The sequence below is a fragment of the Panicum virgatum genome, chromosome 1N (genome assembly GCF_016808335.1).
Source record: "Panicum virgatum strain AP13 chromosome 1N, P.virgatum_v5, whole genome shotgun sequence".
NCBI lineage: Eukaryota > Viridiplantae > Streptophyta > Magnoliopsida > Poales > Poaceae > Panicum > Panicum virgatum.
This window is the reverse complement of record NC_053145.1, coordinates 34,026,201-34,044,572: the sequence shown is the minus strand read 5'-3', so window position 1 is coordinate 34,044,572 and position 18,372 is coordinate 34,026,201. Positions and strand designations below refer to the sequence as shown.

The 18,372-nt window shown below is 50.1% G+C and overlaps 1 pseudogene; it reads right to left on the bottom strand.

Moving 5' to 3' along the window:
* Positions 1-424: 424 nt before the first annotated feature.
* LOC120655655 lies at positions 425-17,362 on the bottom strand (annotated as a pseudogene).
* Positions 17,363-18,372: the final 1,010 nt, after the last annotated feature.

Here is an 18,372-nt window from a genome sequence, read left to right as displayed (position 1 = left end):
TCAACAGCTCACAAAAACATCAACAAGACTATTGGCCATTTCATGTTTTGAAGCAGTCAACATAGGAGGGAAGGTGCGCTAATAATTTGTTATCCACAACTTAAGTGACCAGGAGTTTGGCATATAATACCGATATAGGCTTACCCTTTACAACAAAACACTAATTTGGTCAAACAAACAAACCAACTCAGGACACAAGTTATGTGTAGAAGAACTCCGTAACTGAATGATGGAACATTATATGCAAGTATATAACCCAGTAGCCAAAAATGACCAATTCTCAGATTGTATTTTTACCGATCTCCATTTTTAGCAATTCCCAAGTTTCCTGTGATGCATCAAGCTATGAACACATACTCTCAAGACATCTACATGATCAATAGAGAGCCCAAGTTTTACAGCTAACTGTAAAGGATACCTGAAAAAAAAAACAGTTCTATACATAGAGAACCCCAAGGATCTCTCATCCACAACAAAAACCAAGGTAGAAAGATGCTGCATGCAATTCTTCTAGTTATCCACAACTCTATCATTGGATTCAAACAAAAGCATTGCACCCTTCTCTAGTTCTCTTCTTTTCAGGTCTGCGATTTGACACTCAAGCCTAAGCTCTCGCTGCTTGCCCACCCATCCTGCACCTGCATCGAGTACTGCAGGTTCCAGAGCACGTCGTCGATGGAGGGCCGGTCACTTGGGTTACTGGCCGTGCAGTTGAGGGCTATCTCAGCAACTGTGCTTAGGGAGTCCACTGCAAAAGTACCATGGATCACCGGGTCTGCCATGTCTTTTAGCCTCTCTGAGTCCTCAGTTAGGGAGTCATTTAGCTGTAAATCATCACCAGAAAGCAACGTTTTAGAGATCTTGTTGGTAGGTACAAACTCATTGTTGTGATGTGAAATGGAACTTGAGATTAACCTGAGCTTTCAGTGACTCCAGTTCACTTTGAGAATCTGTTGGTTTGCCTGTGATCACTTCTAGGAGAATTAGGCCGAATTGGTAGATGTCTTGTTTGTCCCCTTGTTCTGAATTATGAGCACTGGGGAGCAGAGAGAATCCGGTCAGTTGATTCAATGAAAGAAAAATTGTACTACTAACAGAATTCTTATTCATTCTGAAAACTGATTGGTCCTGAGTTAATAACCAATCACTAGGCTCGTGTTTATTCATAAGTAATAACCACTATATTTGGTTCTAGTTTATTATCTGGAGATGTCGCTTTCTTTCCACAAGGTAACAAGGACACAGTACCTGCCAATATCATTATCTTCAAGGACAGCAAATGGGGTCTCTGAGAAGATCTGCAAGATAAAAACAGTTACAACTTAGCTATCAGGCTGGTAATGAGGAACTTCACCAATCATTTGAATTCACCTTGCCGTTCTTGCTAGTTGATATCATTGGAAGATTAAAGTCATTGATCTTCGATGTGAGGGTCTTGTCCAGCAGGATATTTTCTATGTTGAGATCATTGCACGTGATGCCTGGAGCAGTCACATTGTGCAAAAATTGGATCCCTCTTGCAACACCAATGGCAGCAGAAACCCGTTGTGGCCATTTCAGCATTTCGCGTTTTCTCCACTCTGTAAAAGCAGTCTAACTGTAAGTTGGGAATCATGTCGATATGCAGTTAGTTAACCAGATGCATGGCATCATTCATTGTAATTACCAGTAAGATGACTTCTTAGAGATCCATTTGTTACACATTCAGAAATGAGGTATACTGAGCTGGCAATATTAGGATTCTCCTGATCACTGACAATGCAATGGCCAATGATGCTGACCAAATGACGGTGCCGAAGTTTAGAAACAATCTCCATGTATTGGATGAGATTCTGGGGAGAGTACTTTGGCTTCAGTCTCAGACATCTAACCAAGACCCTTGAACCATCTTGAAGCTGACCATTATAATGCTGGGAAAGCGAAGAGGCACATACAACAACAAAAATTAGTATTTACAACATTTCTAGAATGAAGCTGTACTGTACTACTTATGAGGTATGACTAGGGTGTGAAGTACCAACATTAATAGTTGCTGGAAAATATCAAAATATGCATAAGACCCAGAAAAAAAAAGGACAAAACAGCAATCAATCACCAGGGCTGCAAGCTTGGATATACTAGCACAGGATATGCCTAAACATAACAATAAATATGAATGAATTTGAGCCTCAAGTTAACGTAGACACTGATAAATACTAGTAAATATCAGAAAAATATTAAATTTACTCCCATTTTTATATTTTTTAATTTCAATTAAATTTTGAAAAATCTCCATCGCAAGCTTGTAAAATGCATTGAAGAATGATAATGTTTAATAACCACATCAAAGAATTTGTTCATCAAATGCCTAAAGCAACCAAGATGCAACTAACATAGCAGGACAATAATTGGCAGGACACAGTTGTACTCTGCCATGAGTGGAGATACTACTGTGGACCATTCCACACGAGTTTGTAGTCTAGTTACTAGCAGAACTAAACAATGTTTTTTTCAAAAAAAAATGCATTAGGTGAAAAATCAGTTAACTAAATTATAAATATAAATTCATATGACCTATCGACCACATTTCTGAAATAAAACATTCCGTGGAGTAAGCAGTACATCCATAACGATGAACAATTGAACATTTATTTGTATATTTGAGGGACCGAAGCCGGCGACCAGAGGGGGGTGAATGAGAGCCGATCAAAATTTCTTCCAAAATTCAAACCGTCGGCCTATATCCTGAAAATCACCCAAGCCCTCAAGCGTTCTGGAAAAAATTTGGAATAGCTATGGAAAAGCTAAACCAACACAAAAGGCATAGAACGAGCGAGCGAAACCACGAAGCAATTTGAAAGCGAATTGGGAAAACAACAGACTTCTCTGCCTGGACCGGTCTGACCGGTGCACTGGACCGGTCTGACCGGTCGTGTCTGTCCAAAGGCGAGCAGACCGGTCTGACCGGTCTTGCCTACTGGTCTGACCGGTGGCACCCAGAAAACCTCGAAAAGTTTTGATTCAAACGGTGAATCTCGACCAAACGACCACGAAAATCGATGAAACTTGGGGGATTGCTTCGCCCTACCCCGTGAACATATCCCCAAGAGATCTCGTCCTAAAGATCAAAGAATCTTGAGAATTCGAGGGGAGATCAAGAAGGATTGGGGTTTTCTCAAAAGCTCAATAAATCGAATTCGAACGAGCTAGTGATTCCAGAGGATTTAGGACAGGGCTAGAAGCACGGGAATCACAGCAAAGAACTCGTAGCCTCCTCGCAATCAAGTGCGCCAAAAACAAAGTCGAAAATCCATCGCACAAGGCACAAAACGAGGAGATGGGATTGATTCAAAAAGCCCAGAGGGCACGAGGAGTTTAGGGCCTCCTTTCCCAATCAAATCCACACAAGGTCTCACAAATCCATCAACCAAATCTACTCTAAAGAGAAAAACAGAGGGAGGGAGACGCAGGGGCGGCGGCCTAGAGAACAGAAGAGTCCACGAACAGATTACAAAAACCGCAATTAACCTAACACAAGTGAAGGGTATTTATACCCGCGGGACCGGTCAGACCGGTACGCTGGACCGGTCAGACCGGTTGATTAGACCGGTCAGACCGGTGCCAGGGACCGGTCAGACCGGTTGGCCTGCAGCACCCCCTGTACACGATCTCATCCGACGGCCGAGGTTCTTTCTTCGAAACGAAGTCTTCTTCGCGATGCCGCCATCTTGATGAAGATCAGGTCCGCGGTTTTGGAGGGTCCGCGAAACCCGGGTAGGTGGCCGGTTTTGAGAAAACTGCCAAAACCTCACGCGCGGGAAGATTCCCGCCTCCACGCCATGGCCCTAGACGCCGTTCCCGCCTCGGCCTTCTTACGGCCCTAGACGCCGCCCGACGCCCGTCACCTCCTCGCCCGCAGCGAGGCCCTAGACACCGTCAACGCCCGTCGCCTCCGTCTGTCCCGAGACTGACGCCCGTGCCTCCACGACTTGGCGTCTTCAACCGCCGTCCGCCTCCTTGGTTTTGTGGCGCGAACCAAGAAACCCGCCTTCCGTCGCCGCTTGCATCCTCGATCCAGGAGTGGACGCCACAGCTGCCGCCCCGGTCCGAGCTCCGGTCCCGGCTGCCCTTCACCGCCGTCCACCGCACGGTCCATCGACCACAGCACCTCCACGGCAGCTCCCCGTCGACACTCGACGCCCGTGTACCTGCAATCCAAAGACCAAGCGCACGATCACACTGCACGGTTGACAATTCACTCATCACAGGCAGGATAGAGTACTCACATTCCTCAATCTCCCCCTTGATGAGTGCATTGTCAACACACCACAAACGAACCAAGAGAAGTGAAACCAGAAAAGAACAAAGAAGCACAAGCAAGTGACGAAAGGCTCAGAAAGGCAAGAACAGTCACTTACTCAAACAAAATCGATCCCCTAAGACAAGGGCAAAGGCTCGACGCAATCGATCAAAAGCCAAAATATGACTCCTCAAAGACAGAGTTAACGCTCGACGCAGTCATGCAAGAAGCAGAGGGAAAATGATGAAAACCAGGAGCCAAGAACAAAGCAGAAACTCCCCAAGCAAAGCTTTTCCCTCTCACAAGTGCAACTCTCCCAAAATAATGCACTCTCAAAGCCCTGTGCACAACAGTTTTTTCAAAAATCAAACAAGTCTCCCCGTTGTTCGATCACTTCTCCCAAAATTCTCCCCCTTGTTGGCACATGCACACATCAAGCCTAAAAAGACTTAAAGCTCCCCCTGAAGCTGAGACTCCCCCTGAACAGATGCTATGCAATGAATGCAATGCAGGAGGTGTAAGTGAAAGCATTCAGGGATACAAGGATATGAGCAACATCTAGTCACAAGCACGTGTGCATCCATAAACAAGACCTGCATCTAGCTCAACAGGGTATATCAAATCAGTCTAGAGCTAGGCAAGTTCAGTTTAGGAGAAATAAAAGCATCACCCATGATCTAGCACTAACAAGTAGGAAATGGAAAGCAGTGCTAACTCATACAGGTGAGCCAAAACAGCCAAAAACAAGTTGCCAACATCCATTTTTAAATTAAATTTATAGCAATCAATTCTTAATGCCAGGGGTTAAAAGCTTGTCATGCTTAACTTAGCAACGAGGCCAAGCCTATGTCAAAGACAATCAGATGCTTAAAGTACTCATTTCAGTCATGCACAGTCTTGTCCGGGTTCTCACAAGTGCAAAGTGAGCCGTCCCGAAAGCTCGATCAGTGCGATAAGCAATCCCACCTGGATTTTTTCAATCCATTTCAAGAACAGTTCAAGCAATTTTATCAGATTTAGATCATTTCAAGTATGAATTGCTGAACGAAAAGCTACACTAGCATGAATAAGATAGCAAAGCATATCAGCATGCCCTAACATGCTAGTAGCCAAGACAGGGTGATCATGTTTTCAGATTTTCAAATCAAAATAGCTTAACTCAGATGATGTCATATACACATTGGAGTAAGCTATACATGATCAAGTTTATCAACTCACACTAGCAGGCACTAGAAGATCATAGCAATGTATACAATAATGCTAGTGCAAGTGAGACAATGCAAAATGCAAACATGTACAATGCATATGCACAATGCAACTAACCAAGCTAAAACTTAAGAGAAAGACAAAGAAAAGCCAAAAGCTAAGCAACTGAAGAATAAAGCAAATACAACGGCTCAAAGACACACAGAACTAGACCAAATGGATCCAACTGAGTACCATGAAAAAGGCAACAATCAGAAAACCACAAGTCCATCCTGAGAGGAAAACGTACAAGCCGAACACTCACATACCTCGATGAAGATCCCGCTGGACCTAGAGCATAGCAAGCTCGAGGTCAGCTCCCCTACATCCTCAGCGGATCCATCTTCTGCTCGAACAGGTTCTTGTAGAGGTGAAAGATCGAAGTGGAAGTAGTGGTACTAGATCGTCCTCCTGAGCTGAGGTAGTCGAAGCAGAAGGGGCCGGAGCCTGCAGCCGGCGCAGTAACTCCGGATCATCATCGGCACCTGAGGTAGAGCTCCCCCTCAACAAGTGATACCTAGCACAAGAGAAGCTAGGACACAAGAAAATAGCAAACACCCAAGATCCCGAGCAAGACTCAAGCAAACGGTTAGGTGTTAGTCAAGCTACATGCAAAAGTATACCAAAAGACACTCTAGAACATATCAAGAAAGAAGATATTCCTAGAAAAGACTAAAGGCACTCAATAGCAAGAACCAATGTAGCTAGATGATACGAAGGCGATACTTGAGCTAGCAACCAGAACTAAGAAGCAAAAGCTACACAAGCATAGGAAACTGGACAAAGCACACACCCTGAGCTAGCAAGAATCATGACAATATGAAAATCACAAAAACTAGCATACAGAGTGGCTAGTCCTCCATAGCATAAGCACAGACCTAGCAAGCAAAACAAGTAGAGATGTAGAATCTACAACAAGTCACACGCAGACAATGTACAAAGAACTCAAAAGACAAACTCAAATGTACAGAGGATACAACAGCCATCATGGGCTATCCATCAGCCTTGGAGAACCATCGAGTCTTGATCAAACCTGCAAAGACCAAGATCCATGGAGCACTTGTTCTCCAGGCCTCCAACCTGCATCACCATCGAAACAAAGGAGGAGCAAACGTCTCGACACTGGTTAGCAAAGTGAGAAGCAAACCAGTGACGAGCCATTTGCTCTACAGAAGGGTAACCAAAGTCAGGTAAAGCGTATCCCCTGTCCCGTCTACTGCGAGGCTGATGATCACCACCGCGAGGAAAGCGTGGAGCATCGAAACCTCCTCCAAAGCCTCGGTCCCGTGGTCCATAGCCGTACTGAAAACGACTAGGAGCACGACCGGCAAAGCGACCACCAGCTGGAGCACGGTAACCACCACCGTCTGCCTGACCTCCACCTACACGGCGCGCCCTCGCATCTTGCCTACCACCACGCCGAGAAGGACCATGCACCCGAGCAGAGTACATGTCCGCGTTCCGTCTCTCCTGCTCTCTCCTCACAGCCCGCTTCCTCCCGAAGCAAAACTCCTCCAGGTGACCTTCCCTATCACAGAACTCGCAGTGGTACCTCACCTCACGCTTGGGAGGTGGAGGCCTAGCCTGCGGACGGGGAGGAACAACCCTCTTCTTCTGGGCAACCTGGGCTGTGGCAGCAGGGAGCGTGTCGAGGGGATTCCTCAGCGCATTGGGCTTTGGAACCCAAACCTGCTTCTGCAGAGGTGCTTTCGGTGGTTCTTTAAGCACACCATCCGCGGGGTCAACAAGCGAAGGCTGCGTGCTCATGCTAGCAGTGTTTCTAGCAGCCTTGCCAATCTTACCATACAACCTATCAAAGTCTGACTTCGTGTATGTGTAACCGACCCCAAACCCATCACCACGCTTGAACTGCTTAATCATCATGCCCAACTGCGGCTCACTGCTAGAAACCCAACTCAGAATCGCCCTAAGATAGGTATTCTCATTCTCCAAGTTGGCTTTCTCTACCGCAAGACTATCCAGATCAGCAATCAAACTAGGGCAAACAGAGCAGTCAATAGGTGGGCTAGACTCTACGACCTTGGTCTTTCCAAAAGACTTGATCAAAGCGTTCTTCTCATCTAGCTCCAACCTAAGCGTGGGACAAAGTTTACAAGCACCAAGCAAAACTGGCCTAGACTTCATCTCCTCTAGCTCGCACACAACAGTAGCAAACTTGGACTGCAACGAAGCTAGATCAGACTTAAAAATAGGACACTCATCACATTCAAGCACATCGCTAACAATAGGAGCGTCCTTAACCAGTTCTAGCTCATGCTTGGCCTTAGCGAGCTCATGAGACAAGTCAGCAAGCGAAGTCTTAGCAACATCTAAGTTCGCGATGTTCTCATCATGCTTGGCACGGAGAGCAACAAGATCGTTCATGTGAGATATGCAGCCAGCGCACTCATCCTCACTAGATTTCTTCCTAGCACAAGCCAGCTCAGCCCTAAGCTTTCTACGCTCTCTAGCTGCTTCCTTAAGCAGCCTTTTCTGGTTGTCGAGAGCGACGTACAACTCCGTAACCTCTGTATCTAGCAAGTCGATCGTGGAGTTTACCTCTGAATCACTCTCAGATCCAGGAGACGAGTCAGCGTGCGTCGGTGTAGCATGTCCACCTGAAGACGCACGAGCACCATCGGCTTCGCCTGCCATGGTGCAGAAGCTCTTGCGCCGACCGGCCGCCAAGCAAAGGCCGATGAAGCCGGTGGCTTCCTTGTCCCGCTTCTTCTTCTTCTTCTTCTCGTCATCGTCAGAGGTCGGTGAAGAAGAGCGGTCGGTGTCGGAGCTCTTGTCGAGGTCGCTGAGCTGCGCCAGGAAGGCCTTCTCCCGCTTCTTGGCCTTGTACTGGAAGCGCTTCTTGAGCGACTCCTTGTCGAAGCGTCCTCCCCGGTCACGACTGCGGTGCTTGTGGCACCGACGCTCCTTGTTGGAGCCTCCCTCATCGCGGTCGCGGTGGCGGTAGTAGTCGAAGGAGCTGTTCTGGCCACCGCCGGACTTCTTGGGGCAATCGGCGATGAAGTGGTTCAGATCGCCGCAGTTGTAGCACCCGGGGTTCTTCTTCCTCTATCTGTTGTGGTAGATGCGCTGGAACTTACTGATGAGGAGGCACAAGTCGTCGTCGCCCAGCATCTCCAGCTGCTCATCTGAAACAGAAGGCAAAGAGGCAAGAGAAAAGCCAAGAGCAGAGTTAGCGTTAGAGCTCGATCCACCACCTGGGCCAGTCACAAGAGCGATGCTCTTGGAAGTAGGGGCACCATTGAGCTTGGCTCGTGTCTAGTTATCCACCTCCGTGGCCTTGAGCTTGCTGAAAAGCTCGTTCACGGTCAGAGTCTCATAGCCTGCAGACTCAATGATCGTGTTCACCTTGAGATCCCACACAGAGCGGTCAAGTGCGTAGAGCAACTTGAGAGCCTTCTCGTGCTCTGTGTACTCAAGGGCACCAACAGATCTGTTCGCATTGACTTTGTTCACAATTGACTGAAAATGACTGAACATCAAGTCAATGCTCTCACCCGGCTCCTGTGTGAAGTTCTCGTATTCACGCCGGTGAGTCTCGAACAGTCAGGCCTTCACCTGAGGTGTACCCTCGTGGTAGTTCTCAAGGCACGTCCAAATCTTGTGGGCTTCCTGAAAACCCTGGACGTGTGAGAACTCCGTACGAGAAACGCCAGCGAACAAGGCATTGACGGCCTTGGCGTTAGCCTCGTGCTGGGTCACCTGGAAAGGTGTGGTCCGAACAGCAAGCACCTCGTAAAGCTGGTTCGTGGTAATTTCCCAGACATCGGCTCCCATGCTCTGCAAGAAGGCTCTCATGCGAACCTTCCAGTAGGCATAATCCTCGCCGGAAAACACCGGGATCCTACCAAGACTCGCCATGGTCGCCGAGTGGTTTTCGAACCGGTTAAGGTACTGAAAAGCTCAACCGGGCTCTGATACCAATTGAGGGACTGAAGCCGGCGACCAGAGGGGGGGTGAATGGGAGCCGATCAAAATTTCTTCCAAAATTCAAACCGTCAGCCTATATCCCGAAAATCACCCAAGCCCTCAAGCGTTCTAGCTAAAGTTTGGAATAGCTATGGAAAAGCTAAACCAACACAAAAGGCATCGAACGAGCGAGCGAAACCATGAAGCAATTCGGAAGCGAAATGGAAAAACAACAGACTTCTCTGCCTGGACCGGTCTGTCCGGTGCACTGGACCGGTCTGACCGGTCGTGTCTGTCCAAAGACGAGCAGACCGGTCTGACCGGTCTTGCCTACCGGTCTGACCGGTGGCACCAAGAAAACCCCGAAAAGCTTTGATCCAAACGGTGAATCCCGACCAAACGACCACGAAAATCGATGAAACTTGGGGGATTGCTTCGCCCCTACCCCATGAACATATCCCCAAGAGATCTCCTCCTAAACCTCAATAAAGAGAAGAACAGAGGGAGGGAGACGCAGGGGCAGCGGCCTGGAGAACAGAAGAGTCCACGAACAGATTACAAAAGCCGCAATTAACCTAACACAAGTGAAGGGGTATTAATACCCGCGGGACCGGTCAAACTAGTATGCTGGACCGGTCAGACCGGTTGATTAGACCAGTCAGACCGGTGCCAGGGACCGGTCAGACCGGTTGGCCTGCAGCACCCCCTGTACACGATCTCATCCGACGGCCGAGATTCTTTCTTCGAAACGAAGTCTTCTCCGCGATGCCGCCATCTTAATGAAGATCAGGTCCGCGGTTTTGGAGGGTCCGCGAAACCCGGGTAGATGGCCGGTTTTGAGAAAACCGCCAAAAACCTCACACGCGGGAAGATTCCCGCCTCCACGCCGTGGCCCTAGACGCCGTTCCCGGCTCGGCCTTCTTACGGCCCTAGACGCCGCCCGACGCCCGTCACCTCCTCGCCCGCAGCGAGGCCCTAGATGCCGTCGACGCCCGTCGCCTCCGTCAGTCCCGAGACCGACGCCCGTGCCTCCACGACTTGGCGTCTTCAACCGCCGTCCGCCTCTTTGGTTTTGTGGTGCAAACCAAGAAACCCGCCTTCCATCGCCGCTTGCACCCTCGATCCAGGAGTGGACGCCACAGCTGCTACCCGGTCCGAGCTCCGGTCCCGGCTGCCCTTCACCGCCGTCCACCGCACGGTCCATCGGCCACAGCACCTCCACGGCAGCTCCCCGTCGACACTCGACGCCCGTGTACCTGCAATCCAAAGACCAAGCGCACGATCACACCGCACGGTTGACAATTCACTCATCATAGGCAGGATAGAGTACTCACATTCCTCAATATTCATTGCCTTTGCTGTAGTCGAGGCACAAGGAATCCACCACTTCATACCTGTGCAAATGGACTAGTCTTCACTGAAGCTGTCGGTTGCTTCTTCGAGCTCCTCCGGTGTATAGACACGGTACGCTGGCACTTCCAGTGTATTCACCCTTGCAGCTTGTGATGCATGCCCTGTTAAATGAAGACCAAATTAGAATTCAAAATTTAAAAAACTCTAAAAACATTAATACTCTAAGTTTGATTTACTGGTCATAAAAGCTTTGTTCATTGTTTTTCTTTTTCTTTATTGGTTGATTGACTACGAAGCTTTATACTTTCTCAAAGTCTACTGTGAAGCAAGGAATAAATACCCATATGACGTTTCAAAAGAGCAGAACCTTATTAAGATCCACATAGTACAGCAAGCAAAGTTTCCCAATTCATTGACTAAAGTGAGTAGACTTTATTGACACTAAAAAAACAAATGCAGGAAAAATAATTGAGAGAGAGCAACTAGACGTTCAAAGTTTCAATTCTATATTGTTCCTTTGTACTGGTACCACTAATCATGGATGGCTTATGCATTTGTAGTTACTTACCCATAATCTCGTGCTCCCCTTTTTATTTTATATGTACTAGCTAATATTTGAAGAACACAATAACAAAAAAACGAAATGAGGCGATTAATTCAGTTATGCAAATGAATTTCTCCTCTTACTCTTATCAGCAGGAGTAATAATCTTCTGTGTCGCCTTAGCCGTAGCCTTCCATCCATCCGCCGGTGTTGCCGCCGGCGACCTAGGCAGGACGCTCACCTCCGGATGCTGCCTCCTGGCCCTTCTCAGCCCCACCACCATCGCCAGCGCAATCAGCAATGCGCCACCCACGACGCTGCCGGCAATCGCAAGGATCATCCCGATCTCGCTGCCCTTCCCCCTCCCCTGCCCTCCGCCCCTGCTACCCTGCAGCGGCGGCAGCACGGCGGCCAGCGCGCCGGGGCTACTGTACGCGCTGGCCCGCTGCTGCTTGGCGTTGGCGAAGTAGTTGCCCGCGACGAGCATCGTGCGTGCCGAGGAGTTGGCCCGCATGCACGCCGGGCGCGCCCCGGAGAGCAGGTTCGCCGAGACGTCCACGAACGCCAGTGCCGCCGCGCACGCCGTTGTCGCGGGAAGCTGGCCATCGAGCCGGTTGCGGGAGAGGTTGATGTACCGCAGCACCGGGAGCGCGAAGATGGACGAGGGGATCCACCCCTGCAGCCGGTTCCCGGACACGTCGAGGTACTGCAGCTGGCCCAGAGTGCTGACCCCCGCCGGAATCTCCCCGGTGAAGTTTAGGGTTGAAAACGGGACGGGAAAATCCCGTCCCGACCAGCACCATTTCCCGTCGAAACCGACTGTGTACCGTTCCCGTAGTGAAAACAGGAAAACGGGAAAAAAAAACGGGGAAACGGGCGGGAACGGGAACGAATTCGGTTGGGATGTTTTCCCGACCGTATTTGCGGTTCCCGTTTTCATCCGGGATAATTCCCGCGGGAAATTCCTATTTTCCCGACCGTATGAGCACCACCGATTCAGCCCATCTTGATCTTCCGCAGAGGCGCCAGGCGCAGACAGTAGGCAACAAAGGGCAAAGGCCCATAGGCCATAACCGGGCGGCCCAACCACCCAAGGTGTCGCACGCCACGTAACGCACAACCCTAACCCAGCAGCGATAGCCGCAGCCCGCAGCCGCCCAGCGCCCAGCCTCCCATTCCACTCCACTCCCGATAGCCGCCGCCGCACCTGAGAGGCTGAGACTGTGAGACCCCAGATCCGGACGGCCGGACCTGACCTCCGCCGCCACCACACCCCGGTCCAGGCGTCCAGCGGTCCCCAACTCCCCGCCCCTTGCTGCCGCGATGGTGCTGCGGGCCTGCGCCGGAGCCGGGCTGCCATCTGCCGCCGCAACGGTCACCTGACCTCCCGCGGTCCCGCCCGGCGTCCGCAACCGTCGGCTCATCCGCACTCCGACAGCGGCGAGCGCATCGGCGACCAACCAGGCTCCTGTCTCCTCCCGCCCCCCTCTCCTGTCTCCTCCCGCCCCCCTCTCCTGGCGACCATCCAGCGGCGAGCGCATCGGCGAACAAGCTGCCGCACCCCTCTCCTGTCTCCTCCCGCCCCCACCCGCCTCGTCAGTCGTCAGTCGTCCCGCTGTCCACAATCTCTACGTGGGCCGCGGCCGCGCCCAAGCCGCTCCGCCGAGCCGCCAGCCCGCCATCGCACTGCACGGCGACTTGGCAAGTGACGAGTCGACGTCTCGACGACATGCAACCGCCGTCCTGAGATGCAGATGCTTTTGCTTCTTCGGCCTCAAAGCGCCGGCTTTTACTGGAGCCTTCAACACAAGTGCCAGTGAACGTGAATAGCAGCACACTAGATGCTACTGCATTTCCAGCACCAGGTACTCACCTACTGTTTAGTGGTTGATGCATTTTGATTTATGCAGATTAGTAGATAGTTGTGTATGTAGTTCAGTTGAGGTGTAGTCATTTCCAACACCAGGTACTCACCTACTGTCCTACTGATTAGGTATACATTTTGATTTTTTGCTATATTGGCAGGATCTAAGAGGTCAAGGGCAGGAACTGGAAACTCTAGTAAAGATCTTGGTTTCTGTTTGTCTGTAGCATCTGCAAGTGCAACTCCGGCATCTAGCCCAAGCCTAGCAGCGACTGATGCAGCTTCTATGCCTTCTTTTCCAAGTGGAGGTGGCTCTGATGGGATTTCTTTGCCAAGTGGAGGTGGCGGTGGGGCTGCTGGTAGTGGTGCTGCTGGTGGAAATGAAAGTGGTGGTGCTGCTGGTGATGGAAGTGGTGGTATTGCTGGTGGAGCACAAGTGCAAGCACAACAAGGAACTAATACTGACAATGTCATCAATGTTGAGGATGATGCAGGTCACATTGATGGAGATGGGCCGCCTGCGAAGAGGCAGAAAAAGTGTACTTCTGATGTATGGCAGTACTTCACCAAGAAAACTGTGATAATTGAGGATAATGGCAAGGTATATCAGCAAATATGGGCACATTGTGACTTTCCTAAATGCAAACACAAGGGCAGATGTGAGAGCAATTATGGGACAACTGGTTTTTGGACACATTTGAGAGTTGCACATAGCATTGTGAAGGGTCAGCAGCAGCTCAAGGCGGAAAAGGATGATGGAAAGAACATCACTACTGTAACGCCTTACAGGTATGAAGAAGAAGCTAGTTTGAGGAAGTTTTACTTGGCAATAGTCATGCATGAGTATCCATTCAATATATCTGAGCATGAGTATTTTGTGGAGTTCATTAAATCGCTGCGTCCTAGTTTCCCAATCAAGTCATGTGTTACCATTAGGAAAGAGATATTGAACATGTATGTGCATGAAAAGGAAAAGTTGTATGCATATTTCACTACTATCAACTGTCGTTTTAGTGCTACAATGGACATGTGGACTTCAAATCAGAATAAGTCATACATGTGTGTCACTTTACATTGGGTAGATGAGAATTGGTGTATTCAGAAAAGGATTGTCAACTTTGTTCATGTAGAGGGCCGCCATACTGCTATAAAATTATCGGAGACATTCACTGAACTAATGGTTAAATGGTATGTTGACAAGAAATTGTTATCTCTCACATTGGATAATGCTGCTGCCAATGAAGTGGCAGTAAAAGATATCATTGCTGATTTGCTTTCCAATACTAATTCTGCATTGGTATGTGAAGGGGCATTCTTTCATGTGAGGTGTGCTTGTCATATTCTAAACTTAGTTGCAAGGGATGGTTTGAGTGTAATTGCACCCACAATTGAGAATATCAGACAATTGGTACTTGCTGTAAAGGGATCTCCTCTGCAATGGGATGAGCTCATGAGGCGTGCAAATGAGTGTGGATTGGATACTTCAAAGGGTCTTTCTCTTGATGTTGCAACAAGGTGGAACTCAACCTATTTGATGCTCCGAGATGCTCTGTACTATAAGGCTGCATTCATGAGGCTCAAATCATCAGATCGCCGTAGGTATGAGAAAATTACACCCTCTCCTAGTGAATGGGCCATGGCTTTCAAACTCTTCCAATGCTTAAAGAAATTCTATGATCTCACTGAGATTTTTCTGGAACATTATATCCAACTGCAAATCTGTTCTATAGAGGTTTTTGTGAGATTAAGATTTTGCTAGATGATTGGAGTCATAGTGAAGATGAAATCATTAGTGGAATGGCTACTAATATGAGTAGGAAGTTTGAAAAGTATTGGAAGAAGTCATCAACCACACTTGCTGTTGCTTGCTTTCTAGACCCTAGGTACAAGAAAAGGCTTATAGAGGAAATTCCATGGCAATACATGTCAAGTCCATGTTGATGCAATTGTTGATTTAATCAAGAAACTTTACCAGTCTTATGTTAGTGCTGAACCATCATCTTCAAGGCATAAGAGTAGAGCAAATGAACCTAGGGATCTTGATACAGCAGATCTGTTAGTTGACAATGGCGATGATGAACTAGAGAACTACTTGTATGAGAGTAGTGGACTTGAAGGGGACGATATGAATGAGTTGGACAAATATATGGCAGATCCACCTTTGAGACTTAGTGGTCATTTTGATATTTTGGCATGGTGGAAGAATCAAATTGATGAGTATCCTGTTCTAGCAAAAATAGCTCGTGATCTTCTAGCTGTGTAAGTCTCTACCGTTGCCTCTGAATCTGCCTTTAGCGCTGGTGGACGTGTTGTTGATCCATTCCGCAGCCGCTTAGATCCTGAAATGGTTAAAGCTTTGATATGCATGAAGGATTGGGTTGCTGCAGGAAGAAGAGGTGATTTTTAGTGCTGTTCAGATTTAATTTTTGTACTATATTTTACCATATCTTGGCTAATTCATGTATCTTGCTGATTTTCAGGTAAGAGGGTTGGTTCAATTGTTGGTGACCTTGAAGTTATAGAGGTCCTTGCAGAAAAGCTGAAGCGTGAGGTACATTTTTTTGTCATCATTTTTTTGTTGCTGTCATCATTTTTTGCTCACTGTAATATGCTTTCATCATTTCTTGAAGTTGCTGTAATCATTAGGTGACCATTCCTTACTGTAATCATTTCTTGAAGTTGCTGTATATGCCAAGAATATCCTTTGATTGAATCTATTTATTCTAGGATGATGATGTCGCAGACAGTGATGGAGAAGAAGTTGATGGGCCACCTAATGATGGGGTTTTCTATGACTACTAGCCTACTGTGATGGTCTGATGGAGAAGAAGTTGACTACTACCTAATCATTTCTTGAAGTTGTGATCTGTTGGCTTTGGCTACTAGCCTACTGTTGCCCAATGTGGCATGTACCTTTTTTTATTTGCACCTTTGAAATTTGAACTGAGTTCCTCTCTTATGTCGTGTGGCCTGTGGGGCTGTGGCCGTGTGGGTGTCTGGATGATGGTGTGTAGTGGACAGACTATATGACTATGTTGCATGCATGTGACGTGTGGGTCAATGGCCAATGGGTGATGGAGATAGCCTGTTGTCTGTTGCCTGTTGGAGACTTGAATGGTGCAGCCGCAATGATATTTGCTTATCAAATCATCTATTCAGTATATTACTATATTTTGCATGTGAATGATGTATGGTTGTAACTATTGTGTTGAGTTAAATGTTTTGAGTGGTTACATGTATTGTTACCGATTTGAGTTACCGCTTCCCGATCGTAACCGATATGTTCCTGACCGATATATTCCGTTTCCGATATCCCGTAATACCGCTTTCGTTTTCCCGTCCGTCTATCCCGTTCCCGACAAAAAAAAACAGGAACAGGAATCGTTAGGGAGTTTTCCCGACCGTTCCCGACCGTTTTCAACCCTAGTGAAGTTGTTGTCGGCCAAGACCAGGCGCTGCACCGCCTTCCCTACCTCCGGGAACGACGGCCCGAGGCGGTTGTGCGACAGGTCGAGCTCCTCGAGGAACTGAAGGCCGGAGAAGGACGGCACGGAGCCGTCGAGGCAGTTCCACGACAGGACGAGGCTCTGCAGCGAGTAGAGCCGCGCGAGGTCGCCGGGGACGGCGCCGTAGAAGTAGTTGGAGCTGAGGTTGAGCTGCTGCTGCGCCTGGAGGCGGCGGAGCTTGGCGCCCGGTAGCGGGCCCCAGGCGCCGAGCCTGACGAGCGAGAGGCGCGCGAGTGCTGGGAGCCTGGCGAGCGTGGTGAAGAGCGCCTCGGAGGAGAAGGAGGCCGGCAGCGCGGCGCGCCAGGCCGCGTCCGGGTCGCGGTCGCCCAGGACCGAGAGCGCGGTCACCTGGCCGCCCTCGCAGGCCACGGCGAGGGACGGCGCGGGCGGCAGCCGGCGCCCACCGCAGCGGCTCGAGCGCCGGCGGGTACCCCAGCAGGCGGCGCATGCGGAGGAGCGCCCTCGCCTGTGACGACGCCAGCGGCTGAGCGGCCGCGAGGGTGGCAATGCTCGCGCAGAGGAGCAGCGGCATGAGGAGCAGAGCGGCTGCCTTCGTAGATGAAGGGGACGGAGCCATCGCGTCGTGGCAGTTGTCACTTGTCAGGCAATGGCGAAGCTAGAGAGAAGAGAGGGAGAAGCAGTTTCAGAGGGTGGAGGAGGAGGGAGGAAGGCTTGGGCGTGGGAGGCAGGTGGTAGAGGACACGCGAACTCCACCCACGCTCGGCGTCCCTGGGACACGAAGCTAACCCACCAGCCATGCCACTACGCTCCGGGCTGCAGCAAGCGCAGCTGGAGCAAGTTCGCGAGCTGGAGGCAAAGCTTGAGGAAGAGCGCAGGCATGCCCAGCAGATGCGCGTCACGCTCGAGCAAGAGCGCGCCGGCCACGCCCGCAGAGCTAGGGCGGCGGGACGTGTCGCTCAGGAGCGCATCCTGGCAGACGGCGGTGCGGAGCAAACACCGCCGGCCCTGAACCGAGCAAGCTAGAAGATCGCCGTGGCGGCGCTCCTGCTTCAAGCGATGCCCGAACCCTCCACGCCAGAAGGCCGCCACCTACGGAAGCAGGCTCAAGCCCTAATCGAGGATGCCGCGGTACAACAAGCCGAGAGCTCGGCCTCGCACATGCGCCCGGTAACCTCGCCAAAGGCCGGTGGGCCTGCACGACGAGACCGCGAGGCCTCGGTGCATTCCCTGCCGACGGGAGCAAACAAGGCACCTCCAGCGCAACAGCCAGCACCCGGCAAGACGCTCACTCTACGCGAGCGCATCGAACTTCCTCCCGTAAGGGAGCGCCTTCAAGACACGCGCGGCAACACCAACGATGGCGACGCCCGCAACATCCTCAACCGCAAGAAGCAGGATGGCGCGACGCGCGGCTACCACCCTCGGCGGGGTGGCCGTTACGACAACAGCGAGGATAGGAGCCCATCGCCGGAACCCCCGGGCACTCGAGTGTTCAGCCGGAAAATCCGCACGGCTCCATTCCCCTTGCTTCCGACAACCCACCACCATGACCAAGTGACCCCGCGCTCTGGCTCAATGACTATCGCCTCGCTTGCCAGCTGGGCGGTGCGGCTGACGACCTGGTGATCATCCGCAACCTCCCCCTGCACCTGGCAGACTCCGCTCGAGCACCTCTCACCCCCCCCCAATCAGAT